The sequence below is a fragment of the Dryobates pubescens genome, chromosome Z (assembly GCF_014839835.1).
Source record: "Dryobates pubescens isolate bDryPub1 chromosome Z, bDryPub1.pri, whole genome shotgun sequence".
In the NCBI taxonomy this organism is placed as follows: Eukaryota; Metazoa; Chordata; class Aves; order Piciformes; family Picidae; genus Dryobates; species Dryobates pubescens.
Window position 1 is genome coordinate 40,690,903 of NC_071657.1, and position 20,453 is coordinate 40,711,355.

Sequence of the window (20,453 nt, forward strand, 5' to 3'; positions counted from 1 at the left end):
TAGTGCACGATTGTGAAATACATCCTATAAGTGGTTTAGTATTTATAATTAGAACTCAACTGGAATATTTACAGAATTATTTTCTATTTATATAACGGAGGGTGCAATTCCACCACTTGTCCACCAGATGGCAACTCGAAGGGGCGCTGGCAGCTGCTAACTGTACACAGCGATATTACAATGGGTATCCAAGGATTGGACTGGAAAGATTATGCTGGTAGACACGGGTGCTTTAAACTGAATGTTAGTGAGGGGAAAGCACGTGGGAGACACACTGTGTCCTTTGTTTGTAGCGAGGTTAGGTTCCGGCCCACTACTGTTGCCGGGCTGATTCCTCGGCTGGTCCGGACAGCGACGGTGCGTGGCAATCCTCTCTCCGCGGCAGCGGGGAGGAGGTGGAACCTTAGGCTAGCTGGTAGGCAGGTTCCCTTCACAGGACTCAGACAGTTCCCTCCAGACGACAGGGAGCAGTCCTGTGAGGTCGGCCCAGCAGGGCCGGTAGGGCTGGTCCTGGGACGCGGGCAGCCCTCACAGAGTCAGCCCGCATGGTGGGGCGGGGGGGATGCTTCCTGGTAGATGGGCTCTGAGGTTTCCGATCTGGCACGGTGGCAGACGGGGCTGGACCCTGCGGGGTCGGCCCTGCGGCAACAGGGTTTGGGGCCGGCGTGGGCAGCCCCGGGGAAGAAGCGCGGCTGCGCGGAGTGGTGGCTTCCCCTTTGCTTGGCTCGATGGAGCGGTGGGACTCTCTCACAGCGGTCCCGGCTTTGGAGCACAGGCACGGACACCGCTCAAGGTTTCCCTGAAGTTCGCTGCTGAAGTAGCGAGTGATGGCGGGGTTACGCAGGCATTCGATTAAGCGATGATCCTGCTTTCCGATCTGACACACACAGGCTTGTGTCCGCTCGTTGGTCTGCCGGTTAAGGCTAACGCAGATGTGTGGACCGCCGGACAACTGGGCAGATCTTACCCTCGGGGGTCCAGTCCTCCTAAAGACACGGTAGGTTCTTCCGACCAGTGAGACTGGCAGTACAACGCTGTAGCTTCTCAGGCTCTCAGCAAAGGTCCCTCCTCTGGAGACACTCTCAGGGCTGAGGTTCAACGTGCCTGCCCAGATGCTGTCTTCTCCTCGTCGTGTAGAGGCTACTAGTTTGCTTACATATATGAGAGAGAAGACTTGCTGAACAAGAAGAAGAAGCTTGCTGAACACCATCTTCTTCATTGCCATGAGGATCTCAAACTCCACCATCTCATGGTCAGTGCAGCCAGGGCTGCCCATGATCTTCACATTCCACACCATCCCCTCCTTGTTGGTGGTAACAAGGTCTAGCATGGCACCTCTCCTTGATGATTCTTCTGTCACTTGAAGGAGGATGTTATCATCAATGCTCTCCAGGAATCTCCTGAATTGCTTATGGCCTGCAGTGTTTTCTCTCCATCTGATGTCAGGGTGATCATTAACAAAACTTCTCCACCAGAGGTTGTTTCTCTCTTAGTTGTGGTATCACATTTACAAACTGTTCTGTGTCCCAGATAAAGACAACTGAGTAAAGGAGCCAGATAAGAACCTGTAGTATCATATTTTCAAGCAGGGTGAAGGAAATCATCCAGTGACCTGTGACCCACACCCTGTCACATCCTAGCCCACATGACACCCCACTCTCTGCATTTGCATTTCCTTTCACTTTGACACATCTATCTAACAATGTCATCAGGATAACAGTAAAACCAACAGCAAGTGCATGCTGCTCTTCCCAAGCGCCACTGAGGAAAGCAAACAAATCATCTTACAGCCCTAACTCAGACAGTTGCTGGAAACATAAACCAGGTTACTTCTTGAAACTGAGATCCTCTTCTCCAGGCTGCACTGGAGGTGAACTTATCTCTATTCTTATGAGTTACTTCACCTTTCACACTATTACAAAAGCACTACCATAATTTCTGATTTAGGAAGCATGAAGCTGCTTCCTTGCTTACTGGGGTGGTTCTTGCTGTATTTTGCAATTCTTCTTGAATTATCACAAACACTACACATAACTACAAATGAGGTTCTTGTCTTTAAGCAGCCTAGAGATATATCTCGGTGTACAGGCTCACTGCACAGAGAGGAGAGTGAATGCAAACTGCTTGTGTCAGCCAAAGTGCGGTAGCAGGGCACAGGGCACACAAAAAGGAAGAGAAGCTCTGCCAGCATGACAGGTGAGTCCTATATTGGTGGTCTCCAAACTTCAGGAGTTGTACCATGATCTATGCCCAGGAGAAGGCCACGCTCTCGACACATGCTCCAGCCAGACCTCCCATGGAAACATACAGGACACTCTCCATCATTTTTCAGCAGTCCTAGCTCACTGGAGAGGACCCAGAAGACTGGAAGCTGGCCAACGTTGTGTCCATCCACAAGAAGGGCCGGTTGGATGAGCCAGGGAATTATAGGCCTGTCAGCCTGACCTCAGTGCCAGGCAAGATTATGGAACAGGTCATCCTGAGTGCAGTCACACAGCACTTAGAGGATGGCCAAGGGATCAGGCCCAGCCAGCATGGGTTTAGGAAGGGCAGGTCCTGCCTGACCAACCTGATCTTCTATGATCAGGTGACTGCCTGGTGGATGTGGGCAGGCTGTGGATGTAGTCTACCTGAACTTCAGCAAGGCCTTTGACACTGTGCCCCACAGCAAACTCCTGGCCAAGCTGTCAGCCCATGGCTTGGACAGCCGCACTCTGTGCTGGGTTAGAAACTGGCTGGAGGACCGAGTCCAGAGAGTGGTGGTGAATGGTGCCACATCCAGCTGGCAGCCAGTCACTAGTGGTGTGCCCCAGGGATCAGTACTGGGCCCGATACTCTTTAACATCTTTATTGATGATCTGGATGAGGGCATTGAGTCCATCATCAGTAAATTTGCAGATGACCGCAAGCTGGGGGCAGGAGCTGATCTGTTAGAGGGTGGGAGAGCTCTGCAGAGGGACCTCGACAGGCTGGACAGATGGGCAGAGTCCAATGGCATGAGATTTAACACATCCAAGTGCTGGGTGCTGCACATTGGCCACAACAACCCCATGCAGATCTACAGGCTGGGGTCAGAGTGGCTGGAGAGCAGCCAGGCAGAGAGCGACCTGGGGGTGCTGGTCGATGGTAGGCTGAACATGAGCCTGCAGTGTGCCCAGGCAGCCAGGAGGGCCAATGGCATCCTGGCCTGCATCAGGAACAGTGTGGCCAGCAGGAGCAGGGAGGTCATTCTGCCCCTGTACACTGCACTGGTTAGGCCGCACCTCGAGTACTGTGTCCAGTTCTGGGCCCCTCAGTTTAGGAAGGATGTTGACTTGCTGGAACGAGTCCAGAGAAGGGCAATGAAGTTGGTGAGGGGTTTGGAGCACAGTCCCTATGAGGAGAGACTGAGGGAGCTGGGGTTGCTTAGCCTGGAGAAGAGAAGGCTCAGGGGAAACCTTATTGCTGTCTACAACTACCTTAAGGGAGGCTGTAGACAGGCAGAGGTTGGTCTCTTCTCCCAGGCAACCAGGACCAGAACACAGAGGACACAGTCTCAAGCTGCACCAGGGGAGGTTTAGGCTGGAGGTTAGGAAGAAATTCTACACAGAGAGAGTGATTGCCCATTGGAATGGGCTGCCTGGGAAGGTGGTGGACTTACCATCACTGGAGGTGTTTAGGAGGAGACTTGATAGGGTGCTTGGTGTCATGGTTTAGTTAATTAGATGGTGTTGGATGATAGGTTGGGCTCGATGATCTTGAAGGTCTCTTCCAACCCGGTTAATTCTATTCTATTCTATTCTACTCTAATCTACTCTACTCTACTCTATTCTATTCTATTCTATTCTATTCCATCCTGTTAAGCCATCCAGGTCACACACTGCAGGGACTGACAGAGACTCTCATTGGTAATGAGTGGCAGTTTTGAGAACTGTTGTGTGCTTTATGAACAGGTGATGATCTGCTTAGCTTGGTGGCAGAACTGTGAGAGGAAGTTGAAAATTTGAGGAGCATCAAGGAGACTGAATAATAGACTGGTGGTGCCAGAGTCTGCTGTCCTTGTGGTTGGTGTCTACTACAGGCCACCCAATCAAGGGGAGCCCACTAATAAAGCCTTTTTACTCCAAGTATAGGAGCCATGACACTCACAGACTCTCATCCTGATGGGGGATTTCAATGACCCCATCATCTGCTAGAGAAATAACACAGTGAGCTGTAGGCAATAGGAGAGACTCCTGGAGTGCCTTGATGGTAACTTCTTTAGACAGGAAGCAGACAGCTCTACCTGATGAGGTCTGATACTGCATCTGATGGCGATCATATCAGGCATGTCAAGACCCAAGGCAGCCTGGAATGCACAGTCCCAAGGTATACAAATCAGGCAATCAGCACAGTCAGGACCCTGAATTTCAGGAAAAAACCCACCAGCTCTTTGGGGACTTTGTCAGTAGGACCCCACGAGAAACAGTCTTCAGGGTTGTGTGATCAGAACAGAGATGGACATGGACCCAATGACAGGCACTCCCTGTCAGCCACACCTGAATAGTGGCTGTCAATGAGTCAATGTCCAAGTGGAGTCCGTCAAGGATCAGTACTGGGACCAGTCTTGTTTAATATCTTCATCGGCAATACGGACAGCGGCATTACTGAGTGCACCCTCAGCAAGTTTGCCAATGACACCAAACTTGTGTGGTGTGGCTGACATGCTGGAGGCAAGGGCTGTCATCCAGAGGGACCTTGACAGGCTACAGCGGTGGGCCTATGACAACCTCATGAGGTTCAAGAAGACCAAGTGCAGGGTCCTACATCTGGGATGGGGCAATCCCAAGCACCGACATAGGCTGGGCAGTGACTGGCTTGAGAGCGGCCCTCAAGAAAAGGACTTGGGGGTGCTGGTGGATGAGAAGCTCAAGATGAGCCAGCAGTGTGCACTTGCAGCCCAGAGAGCCAATCACATCCTGGGCTGCATCAAGCAAAGCATAGCCAGCAGGTTGAGGGAGGTGATTCTATCCCTCTACTCTGCTCTGGTGAGACCCCCACCTACAGTACTTCATCCAGTTCTGGAGCCCCTATTACAAGAAAGATATGGACATGCTGGAATGTGTCCAGAGAAGGGCCATAAGGATCATGAGAGGGCTGAAGCACCTCTCCTATGGAGACAGACTGAGAGAGTCAGGGCTATTCAGTCTGAAGAGGAGAAAGCTCTGAGGAAACCTTATTGTGGCCTTCCAGTACCTGAAGGGGGACTACAAGAAAGCTGGTGAGGGAGCTTTTAGGATGTTGAGTAGTGATAAGACTAGGCAGAAGGGAACAAAACTAGAAGTGGGTAAATTCAGATTGGATGTTAGGAAAAAGTTCTTCACCATGAGATTGCCCAGGGAGGTGGTGGAAGTCCCATCCCTGGGGGTTTTTAAGTCCAGCCTGGATGGGGCTCTGAGCAACCTGATCTAGTGTGAGGTGTCCCTGACCACGGCAGGTGGGTTGAAACTAGCTGATCCTTGATGTCCCTTCCAATCCTAACAATGCTATGATTCTATGGCAGATCTTTGAGGACATTTTCCACAGAGTGCAAGAGCTTTCAATCCTCAGGCATAAGAAAACAAGGAAAGAAGGGAAGAGACCAGCATGGCTGCCTCAAGACCTGCTGGTCAAACTAAAAGGCAAGAAGGAGCTGCACAGGCAGTTCAAGCAGAGACAGGTATCTTGGGAAGAGTGCAGCTATGCTGCCCAGTTGTGTAGGTTGATCAGGAAGGCCTGGGTGTGAATGGAGCTGAAGTTGGCAAGGAATTCACAGAATAACAAGAAGAGCTTCTACAGGTATGTCAACCAGAAAAAAAGGTTAAAGAAAACATATGCACCCTGATGAGCAAGAATGGTGAATGAGTAATAACAGACAAGAAGGCAGCTGAGGTTCTAAACAACTTTTTTTGCCAAGGTCTTCACTGGCAACCTCTATCCTCACATCTCCTGAGCTGAAGATGGGGACCAGAGGAACAAAGTGCAAGTGAAAACAATGTTCATGACCAGCTGAGGAACATGAACATACAGAGGTCTATGGGACCCTATGAAATGCATCCCATAGTCCTGAGGGAATTGGCTGATGTAGTTGCCAAGCCACTCTCCATGACATTTGAAAAGTCATGGGAGTCAGGTCAAGTTCCTGGTGGCTGGAAAGAAGGAAACATTACACACATTTTCTAAAGGGGTAGAAAAGAGGACCCTGGGAATTAACAACCTGCCAGCCTCACCTCTGTGCCTGGGAAGATCATGGAACTGATCCTCCTAGAAGATTTGAAAAAGCACATGGAGGACAAGTAGGTGATTTGAAACAGCCAGCACAGCTTTACTAAAGGCAATTCTTGTCTGACCTGACTTTCTACAATGGAGTGACTACATCAGTGGACAAGGGAAGGGCAATGGATGTCATATAACTGGATTGCTGAAAGACATTGGACACAGTCCCCAACAATACCCTTCTCTCTAAGTTGGAGAGAGATTGATTCAATGGGTGGACTGTTTGAGGGATAAGGAATTGGTTGAACGGTTGCATCCCAAAGATAGTGGTCAATGGCACAATGTCCAGGTGGAGATGGGTGAAAAGCAGAGTCCCTCAGGGGTCCATACTGAGATCATTGCTGTTTATTATCTTCATCAAATACATAGACAGCAGGGTGGAGTGCATCTTAAGCAAGCTTGCTGATGACATCAAGCTGAGTGGTGCAACTGACAAAAATGAGACAGGATGCCATCCTGAGGGAAGTAAACAGGGTACAGAAGTGGGATCAGGAGAACCTCATGAGGTTCAACGAGGCCAGGTTCAAGGTCCTGTACCTTGTTATCAATACAAACTGGAGGATGATGTGATAGAGAGCAGGCCTGCAGAAAAGGATTTGTTCATTCCAGTGGGTGAGAAGCTTGACATGAGCCAACAAGGCACACTTACAGCACAGAATGCTAATCACATCCTGGGCTGCATCAAAAGAAGTGTGGCCAGCATACTAAGAGAGGTCACTCTGCCACTTTGCTCCAGTGAGATCTTGTCTGGAGTACTGTGTCCTGCTACATCTTCAACACAAGGACATAGACCTGATGGAGTGGGTCCAGAGGAGGGCTATGAAAACAAGCAGAGGACTAGAGCACTTCTCCTATGCAGACAGGCTGGGGTAGCTGGGGTTGTTCAGCCTGGAGAAGAGAAGGCTCCAAGGAAACCTTATATTGGCCTACCGGTACCTAAAGGGGGTCTACAAGAAAGCTGGGGAGGGACTGCATGTAGTGATAGGACAAAGGGCAGTGGTTTTAAAATAGGGAATGTTAGATTTAGACGGGATGTTAGGAAGAAGTTATTTACTATGGGAGTGGTGGAACACTGGAACAGGTTATTCCCAATGAGCTGGTGGAGTCCTCATCTGTGGAGACATGCAAGGTCAGGCTTGATGAGGCTTGGAGCAACCTGACTGATTTAAAGATGTCCCTGTTTGCTGAAGGCAGATTGGACAAGATGATTGTTAAAGGTCGCCTCCAACCCAATGTGTTCTATGATTCTATGAAATTCGCGTTTTACAAACCATGAACCATTAGAGGTTTCAGCCACTTGGATGGACTATATTGTATGCAACACTAGATTTTTTTTTTATAGCATTTAAGAGCACAATCATGAGAAAGTGCATAGCTTACCTGATTTAATCAGACTTGTGAAAGCATTGCTGTATATTGTTAATCAAAATAATGATAAATCAATACAATGTAGCCTTTTATTAGCTCCATACTGACTTGTAAATTAGTCTGTTTCTGTATACATCCTATTGTGCACCTTCCAGGTTGATTTTTTAGTCACGTTGTGAAGCTGTTCAGTGAGTCCCTGAGCACAGCAAAGTCAGAGAGACCTGGCATCTCCTAGTAAGACCCAGGTGCTTTAATAGCTGTTACTCTACTCAGCCAACACTTTATACCTTTTGGGTTTGATTTTAATTGGAGGAGCTATTACATTGTTTGTGTCTTTTAAGTAACTGCCTTACTCCACAATCATGATGCTCTGATTACAAAGGACTGGGTGAATAGGGCCTGTGTCATACTGTTGCAAAACAGCCGCACTAGGAGCAGCCATAGGTTTTTCCTGTGGGGTTCTTACCAAACTCCTTCAAAGCTGTGTTTACCTAGTGCCGATGCTTTGAACTTTTTATTCCAGGCTCCTTTATCAGAATCAAATACAAATTTATATGTGCACAACTGTGCAAGACTTAACCAGGTTTCTGCGTCATCATTTAGCAAATGTCAAGAAATTCTGTTTTAAAAAACAGAGTTATATTTTGTGCTAAAAGCTTGCATGGGGTGTGTATGATATGGGAGTGGATTTCATGCAGTTTGGTGCCATCTGGACAGGCAAAGCACCGTTAGAGGTCTATTTGTGCCTGAATTACACCCACCCTCAGTAAGACAATAGCTGGCTCCCCAACTCCATTTCATACCAGACTTGAGGTAAAGTGATGAATTTTTACATTTTGTGAATTAAAAAAAAAAAAAAATCACAATTCTTTCTAAACTTCTTCAGGCCACTAGAAGAAAACAGCCTATGTCATTCAAATAATTACACTAAGCATGTACTTTTCATTTCTGGGCATCCTCACTGAAAGCAGAAGACAAACCACAATCAATCTTTCACAGAGCTACTGTGATTATGCTGGTGCTTTTATTCACATTGCTCTGTGGGTAAGCCACTTGCTGAGATACATGTTGTAGAAATAGGCACAGAGAAATTCCAAACTACCATCTTCTGCCAGGATTTCAAACATTGTCTTTGCCTGACTCAATACTATATGTGACCAATACACAAGGGGTGCCCGGATTACTGGAACTGGAAACAAAGAGTCTCAAAACTGTCCAAGTGGTGAGACTTCTTTAAAAAAAATACAATGCCATTGAGCCTAAAACCTTTTAATAAGGATATTGCATCAAGGTATTTTATCAAGGGTGTTAAGCAGATTGAAATTATTTTAATAGGTTCAAACTCTTATGTGACTGTCAGATATTTGCTCTTGTTACCTCTCATGTGGTACCTCTAACATTCATGTATTTGTGTACATCATTAAATTGAAGACACAGAAAGATTTTAGGTAGGCCATTTCCCTGCTCTGACACAGTATTCCCATGCTGAATCCAAGGCAAAGCAACCTGACTTCTTTCCTTTGCCTCATGGCTCTGTAACTGTAACTCACAGCATTCAAAACTCTCAGGTCTACCTTCAGGAACTAGCTGTATGTTACAGGGAAATGTTGCCTTTTGGAAACTCAGGACCAGTCAGTGGAAGGAGAAGATGACAGTCTTCTTTCTTTGTTTTAAAACCTGATTTTGCATTTGTGAGCAAAGCAGATATAAAAAGCAGTGATGGGAACATGAATTCACAGTTTTACCTGAACAGCACAAGTAAACAGCCAGAAGGTGGAAAAGAAAAATCAATATAAATGTTAGTCTGCTGTGTTCTCCCTTAGTCTGTGATTGCTTTTACCAGTGAAATTCACTCAGAGATTCTTGCCAAAAATGTTGGTGAACAGACCTGTGACTCCAGCCTTCAGAGGGGCTGGAAGGGGCAGGGTGCCTTTTACACAGGCTCTAAAGTGAAAAGGCAGATTATGACTAGTGTAAGCAGAAGGCCCTTCTCTGAGAAAATGGAAGTTTAACCAGGGTACCCCACACATCTGCCAAGGAAAAAGGCCTACAGAGCAGGTCTTAGCCAGTTACATTCCTGCTCCTTCCTCAGAGTGCCAGATGCCCTGCAGTAGCAGAGATATCCCAATCACTGGGCAGTTCGGCAGATTCTTTTTCGAGATTCTCCCACTACCTGTCAAAAGTGAAGCACTGAAGTGCCCTTGACCTTCTTCCACCTACAAATCCACACCAAAAGCACATGGCAGTACAGAATCAACTTAAACCACTTGCCAGACATCCATTCTGAATTACGTAAGAGTGGACATTCATCCAAAAGCAGCCTGGTGCTTTTCCATTTGTTTGTGTTTGCAGATCACCCTTCCCTTGGGTGGGAGTGAAGGAAAGAGGAAGGGACTTTTTCATTATTCAATGAAATTTAATATTAGCACACTATTTTCCTTTTGAATCATAGAATCATTTCAGTTGGGGAAAAAATCCTTTAAGATCATTGAGTCCAACCACTACCTACCACATGTCCTTTAGCACCACACCTATATGTCTTTTAAACACCTACAGGGATGGGGACAGGCATGCAAAGGCTGGAAGACTAGCTGGTACATGGGTAGAAGACATTGATATTGTACTTCCTGGCTTTAAAAGCACCATCAGAGTTGTAGAAGTGTATTTTGCAAGACAAGGCTTTCAGGGAGGATACGAAGTCATAAGGCTGCATTCTCAAGCAGGCATAACTCTATTAATGTCCTTAAGTCATGGTAAGTTGTCTGATCTTTCAAGTCTTGGATAACAAACTGCAAATATAAGAGATATCATGTGGATTATGTGTCCCTGTACTCAGCCCTCATGAGGTCACAGCTTGAGTACTGTGTTCAGTTCTGGACACCATAGTATAGGAAAGACAAAGAGGTCTTAGAGGATGTCCAGAGAAGAGCAACAAGGCTGATGAGGGGTGTGGAGGGCATGTTGTATGAGAAGCAGTTGAGGGAACTAGGGTTGTTCAGTCTGGAGAAGAGAAGGCTAACGGCATATTGCTCTCTACAATTACCTGAAAGGAGGTTGCAGTGAGGCTGTTGTTGGTCTCTGCTCCCAAGTAACTAGTGACAGGATGAGATGAAATGGGCTTAAGTTTTGCTAGAGAAGGTTTAGATTGGATATTAGGAAAAAAATCATTAGTGAAAGAGGGGTGAGGCTGTGGAACAGGGTGCCTAGGGAGATGGTGGATTTGCCATTCCTAGAGGTGTTTAAGAAGGGTGTGGATGTGGGGCTTCAGGGTATTTTTTAGTGGTCATGGCAGCTGTGTTACAGTTGGACTCAAGGATCTTAAAGTTCTTTTCCAATCTTAACAATTCTGTGACTATAATGCCTGATTTTAAGCAGTAATAGGAGCTTTGGCTGCAGCAAAAAGGGAACAGATACCTAAATCCCATTTAGTGACCTTACAAATCCTTGAATTGGCTTAAGACTAAAAAGAATCAACAACTGTGCATGCCCTCCTCCTTGCATCTGATTTGTAAGCTAGGAAAATAGAAGTTACATGGAAAAATTGTATAGCTGTACAACGGCTCTTATCAAGTGCAATGGTGCTTATCAAATTACTCTCATACCATTGTCTGCACTTTGAGGCTGACACAAGCAGCATGATCCAAGACATAAAAATAAATTAAAATTATTTTTAAATTGAAAAAGCCCTTCCTCCATGCAGCTTGGTCTCACTGGCTGATGTAAACAATAGACATCACTTAGCCATACTTACAGTCAGGAAAAAAAGCATCAAAAAGGTGGAAACAGAGCTAACTGGTAGTTCAGAAGTGAACGCACGCTGCTACCTTTAGGTTTCTCACAGGGACGCCAGGTAGAAATCCACTAAAAAGATCTGCCATAATTTTCATCTCCTTAGTCCTAATTGTACACATGTGGTCAATTTCTGTTCTGGAGAGCCAGCATAAATTATTCCAACTAAAATTCAGGCAGTCTGTGGCTGCTCTGCTGGTGAACTAGGCTAAGACAAATCTGCAGCCTTTGCAAAAGGAGAACTCTGTATGCAGCATGCAGTTTTTCTTCCTTCTTCATGTACTGAATTTGACCTGTCATTGTAGGGATGGCTATGAATGCTAGTGCCCAATAACCCATGATTCAAGAACCTCTTTATGCATGTGTTAACCATTACTAATTCCCCAAAGAAAGGTAAGTCCTTCATGGACTTCCTCAAGCTGTGAGCCAGGCATTGCAAAGAGTGAATGGAGACTGTCACTAAAAATTGCGTGAGGTATGGCTTTGTCCATGATGTAGGCATTCCCTTTCCACTCATCTTCTCCTATATGCAAAGAAAATACAATCTTTCTGATTAAAAAAAAATAAAATCTATTTTAATTCTCTCTATACACATTTCTCTGTCTGTACATGGGCAGAAAGTTGCTAATATATAATGTCTCTGTATATTCTTTCCCCCTAGTAATGATGTTATTTGAAATAAAGCAGCACTTCATAGATCACACATTCTTGCTCTGCAGTGTAGTCAGTCTATCCTGGCTCTGGAAAAAAAAAAAGGAAAGCTCTTAAAACAACCATTCAACTAGAAAACAAAGACAGGCACAAAAGAAAGAGAGGGAGGATGTTCTCTATGATCAGACTGTAAATTACAAATAGTTACTGCCTTCCCACCTTTCTAGTCCTCTAGGTGGTGACTTATTTAAGTAGCTGATGGGATGAGGGAGGGCTGTACTGAAGAGGTCCTTATTATGAATACAGAGTTCTCAGTTCTGGAAATTAGAATTATTGGATATTATTTTCCAGACAGATCTTGTAATGGCCACCCTGGTATTAATGCCAGAAGTGTTGACTGGACTATGAGGTCATAGAACAGGCCCTCCAATAGGGTAGTAATGCCTGGCTGTTCAGACACAGATGTTCAGTTCCAATGATACGGGATGAGAATTTACAAAATTTTAGCCTGGAGAAGAGGAGACTGAGGGGTGACCTTATTACTCTCTACAGCTACCTGAAGGGAGGTTGTAGAGAGACGGATGTTGGTCTCTTCTCCCAGGCAGCCAGTACCAGAACAAGAGGACACAGTCTCAGGCTGCTACAGGGGAGGTTCAGGCTAGATGTTAGGAAAAAGTTCTATACAGAAAGAGTGATTGCACATTGGAATGGGCTGCCTGGGGAGGTGGTGGAGTCGCCATCACTGGAGGTTTTCAGGAGGAGACTTGATGGGGTGCTTGGTGCCGTGGGTTAGTTGTTTGGGTGGTGTTTAATTGGTTGATGGGTTGGACGCGGTGATCTTGAAGGTCTCTTCCAACCTGGTTTATTCTATGTATTCTATTCTAAAAGGCCATTTGCTGGGGGTCTATATTTCTTGTCTTTCCAAGTGGGTGAAGAAAATTCTTGGACTTTCAGTAAGTTTTAGCTAGGAAGGCTTGTGACAAATTCAAATGCCCTTCCTAAGTAAATTACAGGATTAATCACTGTATGTCATCTGCTTAGGTTTATTTTTGCACCCAGTCCTGAGTGGGTGAATCCTCTCAGCACTGGACCAGCAATGTTCATAGGTTTTGCAAGACAGCTCAGTGAGACAAAAATTAAGTGAGGATTTCACCTGAATGACTCTAGAAGACACCCTAGTCATTGCATAATAGTAAAAAAGGCTGCATTTTAAGAGACATTTCAGTATCTCCAGACACATGACCCAATGGGATCTTATTAGCAAGTATTCAAAGTGACATCTACTGGTGTAAATTTAGATGAGTGTGAAACACAGAAATTCAGTTAGAGCAAGGCAAGATGCACCAAGAAGCTGACTAATGAGCCCCATATGGTATTAGGTGGGGAAGTTAGCAGCTGGAAATTGAACCTGCTGAGTTCTACTGAAAATCTGAACCTCTAGCTGTTATGGAAGCAGTTGAAAAAGATGTTGGTGTGCTTCCAAGCTCCAATAGTTTGCTAATGGCACTTCCCTTTACTGGATTTTAAAAATGTCCTGAAGTTACAGTTCAGGAAGGAATCCATGTTCTGTTAGTTTAATGCCAAGAGATGTGACCTAGCACACACACTTTCACTGAGACCACCTAGAGAATTCTCTACATATAGGTGACTGGATTCATAAAGACTAAGACATGTATATCATGGGACTTCCAATGGAATCTGAAGATGAAATGTATAGCGGTTAAGTAGGAGCAGGTTCTTCAGAATCACTTCAAAGATAATTGTATTTAGTAACAGCCTTGGAGATCCTGAGCAGGTACATCAATCCCTGATTTTTGCTGGAAAGCACATCTGGGAGGGCACTGTTCTCTCTCAAATTTCAAGAGAGAGTGCTGAACTTAGGCATACCCACACAACTTTGTTAAGTTATAGCTTTCTGCTTGTGCTTCCTTGTGCTGGAGGAGACCAATTTGTTCATCTTTCTGCAAAAGACAATAGCTGTTTCACAGACAAGGAGTCTTTTTGGAGATACAAAGCACACAATTACATGTGGATGCAACCTCCAGAGACTAAAGCTGTTAAAGAAGTGGGAGATTTAGGAAAATTGTAAAGGGCTGTAATCTGGAAACAAGTTTGACACCAAAAATCCATACTTTAAACTATGTAGAAAACTGATACAGAAACTTAAGAATCTGGCTCAGAGGCCAATCAGGACCTCCTTTCATATGGTTAGCTGGGGGGTAAGTTCTGGCAGGAGGTCAGATGTCTAGTCCAGGTCAAATCACTTTAGAATCACAGAATCACAGAATCACAGAATGAACAAGGCTGGAAAAGACCTCAGAGATCATCAAGTCCAACCTGTCACCCAACACCTCCTGACTACTAAAGCATGGCACCAAGTGCCACATCCAATCCCCTCTTGAACACCTCCAGGGATGGAGACTCCACCACCTCCCTGGGCAGCACATTCCCATGGCCAATCTCTGGAACAACTTCTTCCTAACATCCAACCTAAACCTCCCCTGGCACAGCTTGAGACTGTCTCCTCTTGTTCTGGTGCTGCTGCCTGGGAGACCAGCCCCCACCTGGCTACAGCCTCCCTTCAGGGAGTTGTAGAGAACAGTAAGGTCTCCCCTGAGCCTCCTCTTCTCCAGGTTAAGCAACCCCAGCTCCCTCAGCCTGTCCTCACAGGGCTGTGCTCCAGACCCCTCCCCAGCCTCGTTGTCCTTCTCTGGACGCTTTCAAGTGTCCTTCACTTGAAAGTGAGACACAAGTGTCTCAATGTCCTTCTTAAATTGAGGAGCCCAGAACTGGACCCAGGACCCAGGCCTAACCAGTGCTGAGCACAGGGGCACAATGACTCATGTTCAGTAAAGCCCCAGAGTGCCTCATCCCAAAGCCCACAGAACTTCATCTCCCAGGGACCTCACTTTCCTTTGCAGAAGTCACTTGTCCACTGCAATTAACTTTCACACCAAGTTCCCAGGTCACTCCAAGCAAGCAAGAGGGCTGCATCCTCCTGGATGCCTCCAAATACCAATATGAAAATGATATATGGGTTGTGGCACCCTGCAAATGTCCTTTCCTTCTTCCAGCTCTACTTGGTCCTATGCCAGCTTCCACTGTCTTCAATAATCAACATATCGAGTATGTCCAGAACATAACAAAAAACACAGGACATTGTCCTTGCAGTTTTCTTTACTCAGAACAGCCAATGGTTTAATTGCTGCAAAGAGTGCAATTATTCTCTGCTGTAATCATTAGTGGTGTTATGACTGTTCCCACCCACCCCAGGGCCCATTTCCTGCAATGTACAATATAATCCCTGTCATGCAAAGCATCACACTGGGAGTGTCATAGCCAGGCCTATTGCTTTCTCATAGCCAGAGGGCCTGTGACCCAGTTCTAAATAATCTTTCATCTACTGCACAAAAAATTTCTACACTGAAATAAATAAGCCAAGGTATTTATTTTTTTGCTTATATTTTATCCCAAATTACCAAAACCCTGTGGAAGCAGAATAAGACCCAAGTTAATGACACCTCTCCACCTGGGCCATACCCATACTTATCTAGAAATGTGGTTTAGAGCCCATGCACTGAACAGTTAGCCACAGCTTCACTAGATTACAAGTGCTGGATAAAAACTCACATCTCTGGTTTAATATCAACTAGTTCAAAGGGAAGAGATCAGACAGAATGTTTCTGTTTATTGAGATATGAGTTTCATAACTTGAATTACAGAACAAGAGGAGAATATTTTCTCTGTGTTGGACATGAGAAGAATACAATTTCTGCACTTTTTTCAGTTGTGAAAAACACTTTTTTTTTTTTTTTTTTTTTCCTGGAAAGGAAGACTGCCCCTTCAAAACTGCATTTTTGGGCAGTGAAATTTCATTCCTTGGTACATGGAGTTTTCAATCCTGTCATGGTCTTAACTCAGACAGCAGCTGAGCTCTAACAGTCTGCTCAAAAACAACTTTCTTGATTGGAAATTGAACCCAAGCAAGAATTCTGTCACTGTCCCACTAGGGACCTGCAGTGTGCACCACCATGCTGCTGTGGCTGCAAGCTCCAGCAACCCCTCTCACAACCCTTCCTGGGTGAGATAGGGAGGAGGAGGATTTGGAAGGCAAAAGAATAACAGAAAACCCTGTAGGCTGAAATAAGAAGAGTTTAATGGAACAATACAAAAATATTACCAAAAAATCTAAAAATTACCAGTTTCATGTAGCAGGTAGGGAGGCGAGAGCTTGAGCACAAGGCACACGCCACAAGAGGAAAAAGATAAAAAGGTAAACACCCCAGCCAGGAAAACAGAAAGGCCCAGGCTGAAGCAGCCCCTGGAAGCAGGAAGCATCTTGTGTTCTAGCCCAAACTACCAGCCCTAATGACCTCAGGAATGACATCAGCATGAGGTCAGCATGAGATCAAGTAACTCCGTGGTGGTTCAGCCCTGGCCTGGAGGCGAGATGCCCACCAAAGCTGCTCTACCACTCCCCCTCTCAAGTGGACAGGGGGAGAAGGGGAAAAAAAATAATAACAGAAGCAGGTAATAGGATAGAAGCAATTTTAATAACACTAATGAGCAAACAGCGATAGACCACACAGAAGCAAAAAGCAGAGAGAGAGGTGTTAGTCTCTGCTTCCCATCAGCAGGACAATGGTCCGTCTTGGGAAGCAGGGCTCTCTAAGCTTGGTGGTTCCTTGGGAGGATCAATGCCATGGACAGATCCCCACACTTCCTTCTTTCACTTCCTTCTTATACCTGAGCTGACGTCATATGGCATGGAATACCTCTTTGTCCAGTCAGCTGGCTCAGCTGTGTCCTCCCAAGATTCTGCCCACACCTCAATGTACTCTTGGGGCAGGGAAATATCAAAAGGACACAGCCTGGATACTTATTCAACAGTAGCCAAAACACTGCTGTGTTATCAACTACTGCTGCAAAAACACAGCACTAGAAAGATGCTGTGAGGAGAATTAACTCCAGCTCAGTCCAACCCAATACAAATCCATTAGATGATCCCTGCCGGGCTCTGCTCACTGAGGCAGAGACCTGCCCCTTGCCAGTTCAGCGGTGGCAGCCCTGGCTCAGCACACTTCTGCCCCATCCTGCCTCATGAGACCAGCCAACTGAACCCAGTACAAAGCCCTTAGCAGCATCTGCATCTGAAGGTTGATAAGACTGATATTCTCCACAGATCTACTAACAGTGAAGGGTTTAGCTAACTTTGTGAACGTGTTCCATGGCAGCAAAGTTTTACCAAAATTAAGTTTGCACTCCTGAGCTTGAAGCTTAGTTTCAAAGGTTTGTTAATGCTGGAGAACAGAGTCAGTTCCACATTGCATTATTTTTCTTGTCCAAAGACTGGATTTTCATAGCTATCCACCAGTTACATATGGAAACATGCAAATGAAATAAAAGTAAAAGTAAATAATGACATGATGTTGCATGTTGATTGTTTCACACAAGAATCTAAGACTGCAGCAATAAATTGTCATTACCTTCTTATGTGAGAGCTTTAGTACCAAAAGTGAGTTCAGCAATCTGATTTAGAAAGAACAAACAAGCAAGAAAACAAAAAGAAAACCTAAACCACAAAACACAAATCAAACAATGAAACAAACAAAATAAAAGCAGCATTATGAGGATACTTTTCCACTGGAGGGGAGAAAGACCTTACCTTAAGACTTCTCCCATTGCCATCAACCAAAATGATCTCACTTTTCTAGATGTAAATTCCAATACCACCTGCTTTAAGCCATGGAAGACCTGGAAATTATGTGTCTTAAATATCTACAAAGAACTGTTCAGTTGTCATGATTTTCCTGGGACATGGACAATCCAAATAATGCAGAGTATCTTACTGCCTAGTCATTCAGAGCATTTAACACCCCAACAAGAAAAATGGGAAGAATTAATGGCACACATCCAGAGACAGAAGGACTCACACTTCCAGAGAACAAGGACTGCATATTTTCCTGCTGCATGATATGCTACCTGCAGGAACAAACATCAAACCATAGACTTCGCCACTCCCCTATTGCCAGCAAAGAGACAAGGATGTCCTAAGCGCTTTTTAATATGCCATTGAGGCTTATTGATGCCACAAGATGTTAATATCTCCGACCAAGGCTTTAGTCACATAGTGACCCTTCTGTATTTGTCCTTTGAAAACAGAAAAAAATCAACAGAACTCTTTGTCCATCGCACAGATAAATTTCAGAAGAAACCATGCACAGGATGTACCCATCAACTAAGTGCAGGCATAATAATAATGCCAACAAAGAATTAAATCCTCAAATGAGGAAATTCATTGTACTGTTGTCAGACTGGATACTGAATACTTAGTGAGTTTGAGAACACACCACGTAAGGTGTGGCAGAGATGAAATACCAAATACCTGCTTATTAACAAAACAGTGTCCTTGTCTTGTGCAATGGGAGACCTGAGGCTCCTAGAAGAAGAAACATACAATCATGCTATTAAGCAGTGTGCCACAATCTCTACACAGCACTTAAGTCAGTTACAATTGTATAGATAACCTTAATTCTTCCAGCATTTCAGATTTCCATCTGAGATCTTTCTATAATTCTCATGTAGCTTTCATGCTCAGTTTGGAGGGTAGGAGTCCTAATTAATATAATTGAATTTCTGCTTTATTGTCCACAGCACATAATGCCAGTCAAAGACAAGCTGGGCCAGAGACATTTCTCCCTTTCACTCTGAGAACTGAGCAGTTATAGCTAGTTAAGGTTTTCACGCTCTGTCTCAATCATTGCCTGAATTTAAACCTAAATTCTGTTTTGAAGCCAAGACATTTGGACAGAAAAGCATGCTTACACCCTTTTTTAGGTTGAAATCCACCGTTGTGAGGCTAGCCTCAAGCTCTTGCTACTTTTCAGCAATTCTCTAAAGCATTCATAAAATTTGCCAGAAGCCAAACTACAAGCATTGTCTCACCAGCAGCCAACACATTGTTAAATACAAAGTATGTACTGGGGCTCTCTCAGGCCTGTGTTCTACCACAGTGGTGGAAATAATTAATTACGTAAATAAGCAATTATGGATCATTATATGAAGAAAGTAATTAGCTTTCACTGATGAAGTGTGTACATAACACAAACAATGGCATCTGTTTAGAGAAGGCAGTATTCTGCTCAAGAGCACTGGAAGTAAGACAGCTGCTCTAACAAAGCAGGCTGGTAGTATTAGCAAGGTAATAAGGGTAAAAGCTATGCACAGCCCCATCGCTGGGACCCTGGCAACAGAGTCTGATCTACCAGGTGCACCCAGGTACTGATAACCTTTTGACAGTCTTGCTTGTCTTGGCCAGGTGTGGCACCTCCTCCCAGAGACAACCATGGTGGTGCCCAGAACTGCCTGTGAGGCAGTTGATCAGATCAGAAAGCAAGATTCATACATACATCTTGGGGTAGAAGGAAGCTGTAACATACAACAGTTAAGTTCTTTACATTATTTCAATCCATTTTCAGTATCAAATGCTGAACTTTCCTATTGGGTATGAGCTGGCAGAGAACTGGAGGTCCAGTTGTTTCAAAATGCCATGTCCAAATGTCAAATTCATTCCAAATGAAAGAGCTGCATATTTTACATGAAAACAATATTGATTCCTACCCTTTCCCTAAGTCATTTATGTGCCCAGCTGCCATGCTGGAATGAGGGTCTATGTATATCAGTTTCACAGACTAGCTTTAAAACCTGAAGTTAGCAAATGATAGAACACATCTGTGGTACCTGTCATTATTTCTTTTAAGCTCTGCCATAGCTCCTACATTTCCTGAAGCACCAAACAAGAGAGTGCATTCATCACACTTGTTGAAAAGCCAAGACAAAAAGTCCAAAGCAACAAACATAATGAGCCTGTCTATAGACCTCACTTACAGCCACATTAACTAACTGATGTAAAGATTCCCTGCCTCCTTTCTCTGACATCTAGCAGCCACATTAAGGGATTAAACAAAACCTCACCAACCCAAACAAACAAAGCAAAACTAAACAAGACAATAAAAGCCCAAACAAAACAAACACAAATTCCCAACAAAACAAACAAACACCACAAACAAAACCCACAAAATAGTTCCTTTCTGATTCTGTGTGTTACCTGGGATTATGCCCAGAAGAAAGAAAACCACCAGAAACTGAGTTCCTGTGTCTTCACAAACTGGGTGCACACCCAAACCAGGAATTCCTGTTGCTAATCTTAAAGGTAACCCACTATAACACTAGAGGAGCTGCAGTCCAGAGCTCTGACTGCAGTAAAAAAAATTCTCCAACTATCCTTGTTTACTGTCTCTGCAGAGCCAACTCTTTGCCATACCACCCAGGAAACAAGAGACTTTGTGGCCTAGAACACTGACCAGCAACGT

At 44.8% G+C, this 20,453-nt stretch overlaps 1 protein-coding gene across 2 annotated transcripts in view; it reads right to left on the reverse strand.

Moving 5' to 3' along the window:
* The window catches only part of CPLX1 (complexin 1), a 125,384-nt gene that overhangs the window by 15,753 nt on the left and 89,178 nt on the right, over positions 1-20,453 (reverse strand). The gene's annotated exons all lie outside the window — the stretch shown is intronic.